The sequence below is a fragment of the Colobus angolensis genome, unplaced genomic scaffold (genome assembly GCF_000951035.1).
Source record: "Colobus angolensis palliatus isolate OR3802 unplaced genomic scaffold, Cang.pa_1.0 Scaffold19, whole genome shotgun sequence".
Classification (NCBI taxonomy): Eukaryota; Metazoa; Chordata; class Mammalia; order Primates; family Cercopithecidae; genus Colobus; species Colobus angolensis.
Window position 1 is genome coordinate 13,760,886 of NW_012115043.1, and position 14,618 is coordinate 13,775,503.

Sequence of the window (14,618 nt, forward strand, 5' to 3'; positions counted from 1 at the left end):
CTAAAATTCACTTCAAAATTGCATGGTTAGCCTCTTTAAATTTCATTTGTTACAATATAAGGTTTCCATTTGACACTGTCTGATATAGGACTTGAAAGTTTTAAACTTAGGTTTGTTTCAAGTCAATTCTACAAACATTTATTGAGCACTTACGTGTCTAGCACTGTGCTAGATCTTGGAGAGGCAAAGGTGTTGTTTTCTGTGACTCAGTCTAGCCCAGGCAATAATCTGTGAATATGTAACTATTATAGTGTGGTGTGTTATGGGAGCATGGAGGAAGATGAGAATTCTCTGCATCATTACCTAAAAATGTCGTGATTTTCAAGATGCTAAGATCAAGGATAGAACTAAAGTTCTGTCATTTAATATAATTTTCAAAAGTATCTATATCTAGGAGAAAGGCATTAGTTGAAGATAATTACATTTGAATGAAAAGCTACTTTATTCAAAGATAAAAGTTATTTTAAGATAAAAGATAATTCTCCACCTTAATTCCACAGTTTGTTAATATTCACAACCGGGAAGAACTTAAGACTGTCTTTCTTTTCTCTTACCACTAATCTTTTTGGAGAAAATGGAATTGTAGTTGTATAGGAACCAAAATACAAAAAGAACTTCGAGGAAAGGAATGCTAGCTGTGAGGACCCTTGTGAGTAATTTGTTGTTTGATATTGGCAGATAATCAACAAATACTGGTATCATTTATTCTCAAAATCATTTCCTATGCCAGATATTAAAGAACCAGTACTTTGTAAAAGCTCAATACATATTTTGCTGGAAGGTAGGATGGGATATTAGGTTTCACTGCTTCCTTTCAATAGCAAATGCAGTTTTTTTTTTTTTTTGTCATTCCTGCAGTTGTACTTTTAACAGGCATTTAAACACCAGAGCTGCAGATTTTATGTGAATTCAGTGTCTATCCTTAGAAGTCTCTTTAATAGGATGTGAAAAACCTTATAGAGATGGGGAAATAAAAACAACACAGCCCTAAGAATCTAAATCATACCAGATGGGACATGTTGAGAAGGGTAGTGTGTGTCTGATTTCCTAGGGTCCTTAACTCTTCGTAGGTGAGCCAACACTGAACACCACATGCTCAATGACTGCTAAACATGTAGCTTCAGTGTTCTAGTGAGAGTAGTTAGTAGTCAGGTGGTGCAAGAGCCTGTAAAAGCTGGAGAAAATAATAGGTTTTCTTCAACAGTGATTTCCCATGAATCGTCTTTTTACACTTCAGATTATATTCTTAACCACATTCAGGGCAAGTTAATGTCCATATACAAAACTATGCAGATTGCTTGTCATAAGCAAAGATAATTCCCAAGCTGAACAGTAAATGATCAATCTGATTAAGCTAATGATCAACAAAGACCAACCCATACAATTTCACATTACTTTAGGATTTTTACAGCTTTAATGTAGTTCAGCCTGAGTTAATTTCTCCTCATCCTTTGTTTACTCTCTTAAAAGAAAATAAAGTACTCCTCAGTGCTTTCCAAAAATGAAAGTTTGACAGAATAGTATATCACAACTCTATACTTTGCCTCTCTCTAAACCAACTAAAGGAAATCATCACTTTTTCAGTAAGAAGTTCTGAACACAGTCTTCAAATCATGCTAAAGGAATCAAGATGAAATATGTCAGAGTCATATCAGAAAACTAGACAATTTAAACATCTATTATACTTGAATGGATTTATTCACAGTACGTGTTGTTATTCTCTCCAGACCTCAGATATCCCAGCTGTAGATTGAGATGATTTTACCTACCTCATGGATTGTGAGGATGAAAGATGATTTGAACGTGTTCCCCGGAAAGGGTGTGGAGGTTATTTAATCTACAATGCAATAGTGTTGAGAGAGGGTCACTAGTGAGAGGTGTTTAGGTGGGTACTAATCTGTTAACCCACATTAATAGATTAATGCCATTATAAAAGGGCTTGTGGTTACACATTCAGTCTTGTGCTCTCTTGCTCTTCCATCTTTCACCATGGGATGACACCACAAGAAGTCTTTCACCTCATGTGTGTGTCTCAACCTTGGACTTCCCAGCCTCTGGAACTATAAGAAATAAATTTCCTTTCTCTATTAGGTATCCAGTCTGGGACATTTTAGGTAAACTGAATGGACTAAGAAAAGCTAGTATATCTAGTGTATTTAGCACAGGATCTAATTCTTAGTAAAGTGTCAGTAAATATTAACCATCATTGTTTTGTATTTATTTTTAAAATGAAGTTTACGGGACAATTAATGCTTGGGGAAGTGTGGTATAATAGATGAGGCACTAGATTTGATCCACCAATCATGGATCAAATCCCAGCTTTCCTGCTGTGTGACTTTTGGTGAATTATTTAGTCTCTTCTTTCATGTCTTCTTCCATTAATTAGGCCTATGAATCACTCCCTGCAGGCTCATTTGAAGATTAAAATAATGTATTTGAAAGTTCCAAGCATATTGCTTGGCATATTGTAAGAACTTAGTAAATGGTAGTTGAATCTGAAACTTCCATTTGCATATAATATTTCCATTATTATATGCAAACTTCCATTTGCATATATTTATTATTATATGTAGCAGTAACTACATTCTGCTGTCCTCTGGCAACTTTACTCTCCTTTTGTTTATTTTGTAGTTTTTGTAAATATTTTACGAATAATTTTGGCTGCCAATAAGTTTTTTTGTGTATGTTTGCTCTTCTATTTCACTTCTTGGAAGACTGCCTGGGTGCTTGCTTGGATAAACTGATTATGAATCCTTTTTCTTTTTTGGTGAAATAATGTACTGGATTTAGAATATGATGCAGGAACCCAGGAGCTGATTTTTTGAAAAGATTAGCAAGATAGACCACTAGCCAGACTAATAAAGAAGACAAGAGAGAAGAATCAAATAGACACAATAAGAAATGATAAAGGGGATATCACCACAGATCCCACAGAAATACAAACTACTATCAGAGAATATTGTAAGACTAAACCAGGAAGAAGTTGACTTCCCGAATAGACCAATAACAAGTTCTGAAAGTGAGGTGGTAATTAATAGCCTACCAACCAAAACAGCCCAGGACCAGACAGATTCACAGCTGAATTCTACCAGAGGTACAAAGAGGAGCTGGTACCATTCCTTCTGGAACTATTCCAAACAATAGAAAAAGAGGGACTCCTCCCTAACTCATTTTATGAGGCCAGCATCATCCTGATACCAAAACCTGGCAGAGACACAACAAAAAGAGAAAATTTCAGGCCAATATCCCTGATGAACCATCCAGCAGCACATCAAAAAGCTTATCCACCCCTGTCCTGTGCAACCCCATCCCGCAGCCCCCCAGCCATGAGTTACACACAGTTCAACAAGGGCCTCTTGTATGGGCTGTCAGCCGAGGTAAAGAACTGGCTCCTGTCCAAATATGACCCCCAGAAGGAGGCAGAGCTCTGAAGCTGGATCAAGGGACTCACCGGACCTCTCCATCGACCCTGACTCCCAGAAGAGCCTGAAGGACGGCATTATCTTATACACACATGAACAAGCTGCATCATCAAGGCCATGGTCAACTATGGCATGAACCCCATGAACATGTTCAAGGCCAACAACCTGTTTGAGAGTGGGAACATGAGGCATGTGCAGGTGTCTCTTTTTGCTCTAGCAGGGAAGGGGCCGTGGAGCGGGGTGGACATTGGCGTCAAGTACTCAGAGAAGTAGAAGCAGAACTTCAATGACGCCACCATGAAGGCCACTCAGTGCATCATCAGGCTGCAGCTGGGCACCAACAGATGGGCCAGCCAGTCAGGTATGACCGTGTATGGCATAAGGAGGCATCTCTATGACCCCAAGAACCACATCCTGCCCCCCATGGACCCCTCGACCATTAGCCTCCAGATGGATACAAATAAGTGTGCCAGCCAGGTGAGCATGACGGCTCATGGGACGCGATGGCACATCTATGATACCAAGCTGAAAACCGACAAGTGATAATTCCTCCAAGTCCCTGCAGATGGGCTACACAGGGTGCCAACCAGAGTAGCCAGGTCTTTAGCCTGGGCCAGCATATATATGATCCCGATTACTGCCCGCAAGGCACAGTGGCCAACAGGGCTCCCTTGGGTGCTGGCGACTGCCCGGGCCCACGAGAGGTCCCTGAATATCCCCCTTACTACCAGGAGGAGTCCAGCTACGCTAGTGAGGCTGCCAGCACTCTCTCCCCACATTGTTCCCCTGTCTGGGTTTTTTGGGTTTTTCTATGTTTTCATCTATTTTTTTTCTTTCTTAACCTGTTCAGTGCTGCTTAACCTCTTCAGTGCTGCCAGTCAACCAAGGGTCTCTGAGTGGCACGATGGAATCAGGCAGCAGGGCTGTGCTGGGGAGAAGAGACATGGGCTTGGAGGGAACTAGTCCCCAAAGGTTTCCAGTTGCCTCACCTCTTCCCACTTTTGTCAGCTGATCAGTTTATTGTTTCTATACCCGCAAAAGTTTCAGGAAGTATTAACAAAAGAAAAATACATATTTTTTCCCCCAAGGAATGGGGTGAGGACAGTGAGGAGGGTGCTGGGAAATGAGTCCCCTGGGAAAGGGGACCTGGCTATGATGCTAAATATTTCAGGCTCCCAAGTGGCTGGGTTTCCCTAGGACCCTCAGACCAACAGACCTCAGACCTGCCTCAGGGCCCAGTGGGGAAAGTGAGTTCCATACAAGGAAGTGGAATGCTGAGTTGTTGGGGCCAATCCCCAATCCCCCCCCCCCACTGTAGCCTCAGTAGGTTTTATTTTTAGTTGTTGTGGCCCAGGCTGGAGTGCAGTGGCATCATCTTGGCTCACTGCACCTCCACCTCCTGAGCTCAAGGGATTCTCCTGCCTCAGCCTTCCAAGTAGCTAGGATTACAGGCATATGCCACCATGCTCAGCTACTTTCGTATTTTTAGTAGAGAGGAGATTTCACCATGTTGGCCAGGCTGGTCTCGAACTCCTGGCCTCAGGTCATCCACCAACCTTGGCCTCCCTAAGTGTTGAGATTACAGGCGTGAGCCATTGTGCCCGGCCCCTTACTAGACCCCAGCCCTTCTCCCCTTCTGGGCCTTGCCAGCTATATTGCTCCATCTCCCCTGGCCACATACCCCGCCAAGTACTGCACAGGGACCCCCCACCCAGGGGCCCTGCTCCATGAGATAATGTAAAATACAACTGTGGACCAAACACAATAAAACCTCTGTCTGTAAGGAAAAAAAAAAAATCTTATCCACCACAATCAAGTCGGCTTCATACCTGGGATGCAAACAGAACCAAACAGAACCAGTGACAAAAACCACATGATTATCTCAGCAGATACAGAAAAAGTCTTCAATAAAATTCTATACCTCTTTATGCTAAAAACTCTCAATAAACTAGGTATCGATGGAATATATCTCAAAATAATACGAGCTATTTATGACAGACCCACAGCCAATATACTGAATGGGCAGAAACGGGAAGCATTCCCTTTGAAAACCAGCCCAAGGATGCGCTCCCTCACCACTCCTATTCAGTGTAGTATTGGAAGTTCTGGCCAGGGCAGTCAGGCGAGAGAAGGAAATAAAGGGTGTTCAGATAGAGAGGAAGTCAAATTGTCTCTGTTTGCAGACGACATGATTGTGTATTTAGAAAACCCCATCATCTCATCCCCAAATCTCCTTAAGCTGATAAACAACTTCAGCAAAGTCGTAGGAAACAAAATCAATGTGCAAAAATTACAAGCATTCCTATACACCAACACTAGACAGCCAACTCATGAGTGAACTCCCATTCACAATGGCTACAAAGAAAATAAAATAGGAGTAAAACTTACAAGGGAGGCGAAGGACCTCTTCAAGAACTACAAACCACTGTTCAATGAAATGAGAGGACACAATAAATGGAAAAACATTCCATGCTCATGGTTAGGAAGAATCAATATCACAAAAATGACCATACTGCCCAAAGTACTTTATAAATTCAGTGCTATCCCTATCAAGCTACCATTGACTTTCTTCACAGAATTAGCACAAACTACTTTAAATTGCATAAGGAACCAAAAAAGACCCCGTATAACCAAGACAATCCTAAGACAAAAGAACAAAGCTGGAGGCATCATGCTACCTGACTTCAAACTTTTCTGTAAGGTTACAGTAACAAAAACAGCATGGTACTGGTACCAACACAGAGACATAGACCAATAGAACAGAATAGAGACCTCAGAAATAACGTCACACATCTACAACCATCTGATCTTTGACAAACCTGACAAAAACAAGAAATGGGGAAACAATTCCCTATTTAATAAATGGTGTTAGGAAAACTGGCTAGCCATATCCAGAAAACAGTAACTGGACCTGTTCCTTACGCCTTATACAAAAATTGACTCAAGATGGATTAAAGTCTTAAACGTAAGATCGAAAACTATAAAAATCCTAGGAGAAAACCTAGGCAATACCATTCAGGACAGAGGCATGGGCAAACACTGAATGACTAAAACACCAAAAGCAATGGCAACAAAAGCCAAAATTGACAAATGGGATCTAATTAAACTAAAAAGCTTGTGCACAGCAAAAGAAACTATCATGAGAGTGAACAGGCAACCTACAGAATGTGAGAACATTTTTTGCAGTCTATCCATCTGACAGAGGGCTAATATCCAGAATCTACAAGGAATTTAAACAAGTTTACAAGAAAAAAAAACCATCACGAAGTGAGCAGAGGATATGAACAGATAATTCTCAAAAGAAGACATTTATGCGGCCAACAGAGACATGAAAAAATGTTTATCATCACTGGTCACTAGAGAAATGCAAATCAAAAGCACAATGAGATACCACCTCATGCCAGTTAGAATGGCAATCATTAAAAAGTCATGAAACAACATGCTGGAGAGGATTTGGAGAAATAAGAATGCTTTTACACTGTTGATGGGAGTGTAAATTAGTTCAACCACTGTGGAAGACAGTGTGGCGACTCCTCAAGGATCTAGAACTAGAAATACCATTTTTGACCCAGCAATTGCATTACTGGGTATATACCCATAGGATTATAAGGCATTAAACTACAAAGACACATGCACTCGTATGTTTATTACAGCACTATTCACAATAGCAAAGACCTGGAACCAACCCAGATGCCCATCAGTGATAGACTGGATAAAGAAATGTGGTACATATACACCGTGGAATACCATGCAGCCATAAAGGATGAGTTCCTGTCCTTTGCAGGGACCTGGGTGAAGCTGAAGCTGGAAACAATCATTCTCAGCAAACTAACACAGGAACAGAAAACCAAACACCATATGTTCTCACTCATAAGTGGGAATTGAACAATGAGAACACATGGACACAGGAAGGGGAACATCACACAGTGGGGCCTGTCAGGGGTTGGGGGGCTAGGGGAGGGATAACATTAGGAGAAATACCTAATGTAGATGTGACAGGTTGATGGGTACAGCAAACCACAATGGCATATGTATACGTATGTAAAAAACCTGCACATTCTGCACATGTATCCTAGAATTTAAAGTATAATTTTAAAAAAGAATACAGTGCTGGAAGAAGATGCCTGGTACCTATTAAGGAACTCACTTATGATTTCTTGCTGTGGCTTAGAGTGGTGGCTACTCCTTCAAACTGAGTTTGGCAGAATGGAATTCTGGTGTAGGGAGAAATTTCTTTGCAGAAAAATATTATGTAGTTTCCTTTGTTTTTCAGTAGCTGTGTAAAGATCACCTCACCTGCAGTGGTGAGGTTGGAGGTGCTTATTAAAACACAGATTTCTGGACTCCACTCAAGATTTTCTTAAGTTAGAATTTTGGAAATAGGTCCAGGAATTCCCATTTTACTAAGTTTACCCAGTGATTCTTACATTCATTGACATTTAAGAATCACTAGTTTACACATAATTTGAATAGTTGGGTCATACTCCAGAAGATGTTTCCAGGCCCATTTGAGGAAAAAACCACAGTTCTGAGTTTGTTAACCTGTGCTAGAATAAAGCACTTGTGTAAACTGAAAGATACCACTCATATTGTTTGCTATGTCTATAGTTGGTCAGGAGAGAGATAATTGATGGAATCCACCTTAAGGAAAAGAAATGAATTCACAGTCAGCAAAGCAAGGACATGGTCCAATGTATTCCCTGTAACCATAAATTAACCAAGAAACAAAAAACCGCCAGTATTAAAAGTTTGCAGACATTTCTAAAAGCTCACACATACTATAAAACTATACAGAACTGGCAATATAGTAAACTTCTGACTTAAGACAGGGGTACATATGGGCATGTGAGCAAAGTTCTACTTTGATTCTATTTCTCAGAAAGAAGCTCTGGCTCATACAGTACAGCTGTAAAGTAAAAAGACGTATCTATAAGCCACACTGCTTAAACAAGTAATACCATTGCTACTCCTCTGCCACTTTAATCTGTTTGTAGTTACAGTTTCCCCTCACTCCTGTGGCTCTTCTTATAGTGGAGCAGCCCTTGGACCCACAGAGCCACTAACAAACTGTCTAGCTGTAAAAGAGAGATGACTTTGAAAATCTTAGAACTGAGATTTCTCTTTCATTCCATAAGCATTTTTATTTTCCCACTGTGTACCAAGCATTGGTGTGTATAAAGATGCCCTTAAGTCACTCCATGTTTTACCAGTGAAGCCATTGAGGCTCACCTAGCATACAGCAAATAGGGCTGATTGTTGGTAAAATCACCTGAGTTTTTCTCTATTCCTTCTCTTCTTTTGTGCTCCAGCCCTGGTCCCTGATTTTGTAAGTTTAGCACAGCTAAACACCTCCAGTGCCCCCAGGACCCTTATGTTCCCCCTGCATAAGTTGTTCAGGGGAGCCTGGGGAATCAGCTGAGGAATTCATAGGAAATTTTATCTTCCATACTTGGCTGATGAGATTTTCTTCTTAAGCAATTTTTGGTGATTTGGCTGTTACCTGCTTAAAGTGATATTCCTTAGGGAAGGCCCATGGTTAATTTCAGTTATAACTATTTTAAGTGTTGGTTTCTAAACATGGCAAGTAACCACCATTTCCAAGCTAACCGATTCAATTATTTGTTTACCAGTATGGAAGTAATGAAATGGGTGAATCAACACACTATGTCAAGAGATTTCCCTAAAATAGCTTGCTTTAAATTAACAACCTCTCTTTTGAGCACTAGACTTCTAACTGTAGTGTGGACATCTCTACCTGGGTATCCATCATATACCCAAATCCAAACTTCTTAGGGTAACAGATTGATTCATGACCTGACCCCTACCTTTCTCATCACCTTCATTTCCTACACCTGCCCATTGTATCCTTGCCTTACTAAACTGCTTGTGAAACCCCAAAGGAGACATGCCTTTCACAGTTCTGTGACTCGACACATGCCATTTCTTCTACCTGAAATGAACTTTTTTCCCTTATCTAGCCAGGGAAGCCTTAGCTCAATATTTTTTTTTCTAACTTCTATGCATATAAATAAGAACTGATCAACTTTATAGTGACTATGATGCTTTTATTCTTTGGATTTGTAATCTCAAATATTGCCTCCTTTTCACTCCAGTCATCAGACTTTATTTTATTGGCCACTGATCTGTTTTTCACCACCATTTCCTTGGAAGTTTTTTTTAATTCACTTTTTTCGCCTGTTGGACTCTAATTATTTCAAAATATAATAAATTTATTTCTAATGAATTTTACTATGATTATAACCATTATATCATGTGTTAAGTCATCAGGTAGATTGAATGTAATTTTCCTGCCAGTAGTCCGCAAAGGACAACAAAGAGATATATGGCATAATTTCTGTAATGAATTAACATTTTTGCTTAATGTACCTTTATTAACAGCTTTATTGAGGTGTAATTGATATACAGTAGATTTCACATATTTAAAGTATAAAGTTTGATATGTCTTGGCATGTGTATCCATCTACCTGTGAAACCATCAGTAGGGTTCACGGTGAATATGTCCCTCACCCTCACGTTTCCTAGTGCCCCTTTGTAATCTCTCTCTCCACCCCCACCCCCACATTCCCAGGCTTTCTGGCCCTATAGATTATTTGCATTTTCTAGAATTTTATATAAATGGCAACATATAGTATATACTCTTTTGGCCATTTTTACTCAACACAGTTATTGAGATCTATGTTGTTGTATCAGTTCATTCCTTTTTATTGCCAAGTAGTATTCCATTTATGGGTATACAGTTTAAGTATTCTGAATTCAAAAAATCTGAAATCTGGAATGCTCCAAAACCTGAAACTTTTTGAGCAACAACATCATGCTCAAAGGAAATGCTCATTGAAACATCTCCTTTTTTTGGATTTTGGATTTCCAGATCAGGGATGCTCAACTGGTAAGTATAATGCAGATATTCCAAAATCTGAAAAAATATCCCAAATTCAAAACGCTTCTTGTTCCACACATTTTGATAAGGGATATTCAACCTGTATCAAGTTTAATATCCATTCAACCATTGATGAACATTTGGATTGTTTTCAGTTTTGGGACTACTACAAATAAAAGCTTCTATGAACATTCATGTGCAAATATTTGTATGGACATGTATGTCCTTTTCTCTTAGGTAAATACCTAAGAATGGAATGGCTGGATTGTGTGGTAGGGCAGGAAACTGCCAAACTGTCTTCCATATCAGTTGTACCATCTTACATTCCTACCAGCAACGTGTAAGACTTTGAATTCCTTCACCTCCTCACCAACATTTGATGTGGTTAGTCTTTTACATTTCAGCCATTCAAATAGGTATATAGTGTTGTCTCAATGTGGTTTTAATTTCCAGTTCTCTACCATTGACTGTCCTTTCATTTGCGTATTTGCCACAGTGTATCTTCTCTGGTGAAGTATCTTTAAATCTTTGCACATTTTGGAGATGAGGGTTGTTTGTTTTTTCGTATTATTGAAGTAATGAACATTGTTTGTATATTCTGGATAAAAGTCCTTTGTGCTTTGCAAATATTTTCTCCCAGTGTCTCTTAAAGTTTTTAATTTTGATGATGTCCAGTTTATTAATATTTTGTTTTATGGATCAGGCTTTTGGTACTGTGTCTAAGAAATCTTTGCCTAACAAAAGATCACAAAGACTGTCTCATATGCTTTTTTCTAGAAATTTTATAGTTTTATGTTTTACATTTGGGCCTCTGCTCTACTTTAACTTTTGAGTATGTTAAGAGGTAAGGATCCAAGTGCTAGACAGATGGATAGATAATGACAATACTTCCTGCACCATTTCTTGAAAAGACTGCCCTGGATCCATTGAATTGCCTTTGTGATGTTTGCCTTTTTCAAGCATAAGTTTTCCATATTTATATGGGTCTTATTTCTTTTTTTTTTTTTTTTTTTTTGAGATGGAGTCTCGCTCTGTCGCCCAGGCTGGAGTGCAGTGGCCGGATCTCAGCTCACTGCAAGCTCCGCCTCCTGGGTTCATGCCGTTCTCCTGCCTCAGCCTCCTGAGTAGCTGGGACTACAGGCGCCCGCCACCTCGCCTGCCTAATTTTTTGTATTTTTAGTAGAGACGGGGTTCCACCGTATTAGCCAGGATGGTCGATCTCCTGACCTCGTGATCCGCCCACTGTGGCCTCCCAAAGTGCTGGGATTACAGGCATGAGCCACCGCGCCCAGCCCTTTGTGGGTCTATTTCTATTCTCTGTTCTTTTCAGTAATCTGTGTAACTGTTACATCACAAGTACCACATTATTTTGACTGTTGTAGCTTTATAACAACAGGAATTATTTTATCTTCACAAATAAAACATTAACAACTACATATGCAATCTTCCAATACTGAGATACTCAATAGGGAACTGAGAGAGAGAAGGGAGAATGTGGGAAAGAGAATAGGGTGGAAGGTGGCTCTTTGAATTGTTTTGCTTTTAGGAATACTTAAAATATTAAGTAGCCTATTGCAGTGTGAATAGAGCAAGTTTCAGCTACATTTTCTGACAGAATCTATATTTGATTCTTCTCTCTCTCTAGAGAGGCTTACATTCATTTGGAGGGGAACTAATCCTGTGACTTCTAGGCTATCTCTTAGTTTCTTCTCTGGAATGGCATTATTGGCAGACACTAGAGGACTTAAGGGAGAACAGCATTGTTCTAGAATGTAAAAGCCAACTTGTAATTTCCATATTAGTTGTGGATGGAGAATTTTCACAGGCAAATCAAATGATCACATAATTCCCAAACCCCTTTTCAGCTGTAGTTATTTACTTCTTTATCCATTTATTCTTTTCTAACTTTGCAGGATACTTGAGAAGTTATATAGATTCTTCCAGAGTGAACATGTCCCTTAAATATGGATTTGAACATGGCTTCTGCTGTGATCACCTTAGGGAGATGGGACCTATTGGTACATTACAAAGTGTCTGGAACAGTTAACAACAAGAATCTTATTTGAGGTGGCTGCTTTCCACTTTACTAAAGCAAAAGGCCTATAGAAAGCCAACAACTTTACTCAGATTAAAGATGGGATTAATTTCTCCTTATGCAGCCAAATACATAAGCAATGCATGTAAATATTTTATAAATATAGAAGAGCTCTTATAAACACAAGTCAATAAACAGCCTCAATAAAGTGTGGGAAACAGTATGCATTTTGCTTGGGATAGTGTTTTCTTTACTCAGTGAGGTTAACAAACAATGATCTCATCATTAGTCAACAAGATAGTAGAGAGACCATCAAAGCAAACTACAGGAGAGTCCAGATTGATTCGTGCCAAACAAATGTTTGTAGCTAGCAGCTGTATTATCACTCATTCTGATTTACGCAGCTGGGGTTCTCCTTTCATTTCCTAAGTGAGATAAATGTCATGTTGCATGATACAAGCACCATCTCTACTGCTTGAGTCATGAATCAGCTCAGCTCCCTCTTAGTTAGCTTCGCCCCTCATTGTAGGTTGGGGGAAGTGGCTTGCTACAGTTATAGCTATAAATAGCTAATAAGCTTTTTTCTAAGGTTGTGTGAGTCCATTTGTGAATCATTTGCTATTTTATTAAAAAATACCGGTTTGATTGAATGTCATGAAGGTATTGAAAAAACCAGTTTCATGTGGGAAAACGTTTGGTTTTGTAGGTTTAAAACTATTAGCATAAAACTTCTCTTTTTAAAAAATTCTTAAATCAAAACTTGAAGACTGGAGAATTAAAAAAAGTATGGTATAGTCTCTGCCTGCCGGATGAGATTCCATGATTTATTCTCTAAGTCAAAGATTCTGCAGTTAGCTTTCTCCTCAGTACTCAGGCTGAGTTTGAACAGGCCCTAAGGTGTTGATCCCTTTAGCTCACCTAGTTAATGGGACATACAGTACTCTTGAGTACTCCATGCTTTTTCCTATCAGAGCAGACCAAGACAATCAAAACCTTGATTTTTAAAGCTTATCTAAAATAGAAATGGCAGAGTAGTATGTAAAAAAGGATGGCTAAATGTACAGGGTAGTTGATCCTAGAACATGTTAGTGGTAAGTGATGCGTTTACCTGTCAAAATGCTACTCACAGCAAAGGGGACCCAGTCCCCAGGAGGAGGTCTGGAAAAGAGGAGAGAAAAGAACCTGAGGTTTGATGTGCACATTCTGAGACCAGTCCTGGCTCTGCCACTCAGTGGGTGCCTGTTTGCAAGTCATTACTTGATCTCTGTGAGTCTTTTTTTCCAATTATAAAGTAGGATAATAATTCCTGCCTCCCAGGATTGTCATGAAGATTAAATAAAATAATGTTTGTGAAAACAAGTCAACAGAATAGGTGCTCAATCAACAATAACATTAGCTGGACACAATGGCTCACGCCCATAATTCTAGCACTTTGGGAGATCAAGACCAGAAGATTGTGTGAGCCCAGGAGTTCAAGACCATCCTGGGCAAGATGGCAAGCCCTGGTCTTTGCAAAACTAAAAATAAATAAAAGAAAGTAGCCGGGATTGGTAGTGTGCACCTGTAGTTCCAGCTATTCAAGAGGCTAAAAGGCAGGATTGCTTGAGCCCAGGAGTCCAAGGATGCAGTGAGCCGTGATCACACCACTGCCCTCAAGCAATTTTTATATTCTGGCTTATTGACTTAACGCATTATTTAAAGTTCATCTGGGTCCTGGTGGCCCACGCCTGTAATCCCAGTGCTTTCAAGGCCTAGGCAGGAGGACCCCTTGAGGCCCAAAGTTTGAGACCAGCCTGGTCAACATAGTGAGACCCTGTCTGTACCAAAAAAAAATTTTTTTAATTAGCCAGGCATGATGGCAAGTGCCTGTGGTCCCAGCTACTCAGGCTAAGTTGGGAGGATTGCTTGAACTCAGAATTTCAAGGATGCAGTGAGCCATCATCATACTACTACAGTTCAGCCTTGGCAGGAGAGCGAGACCCTGTCTTAAAAGAAAATCTTCTGTGTGTACATACACATATTTTTTTAAAAGTCAGTCATTGTAGTGGGGGAGACAGCTATTAAGCACAAAGTGAGAGCTATGTACGTAGCACTGTGAGATCAGAGAAGGAACACCAAACCCTGCAGGGAGGGTAGGGGAGGAAAGCCACCTTCTCAGAGGAGGTGAAAGATGTATCTCTGTAAAAATGAGTTTATCATCAAGTAAGCAAGGCGTGAAAAGGCTTCGCAGGTAGATGGAGCAGCTTATACAAAGGCACACAGG

General features: G+C 39.9%; 1 protein-coding gene and 1 pseudogene across 4 annotated transcripts in view; both read left to right on the plus strand.

The window, feature by feature from the left end:
- Positions 1-14,618, plus strand: part of ALDH1A2 (aldehyde dehydrogenase 1 family, member A2) — a 323,505-nt gene that overhangs the window by 292,509 nt on the left and 16,378 nt on the right. The window lies entirely within an intron of this gene.
- LOC105510651 lies at positions 3,327-4,385 on the plus strand (annotated as a pseudogene).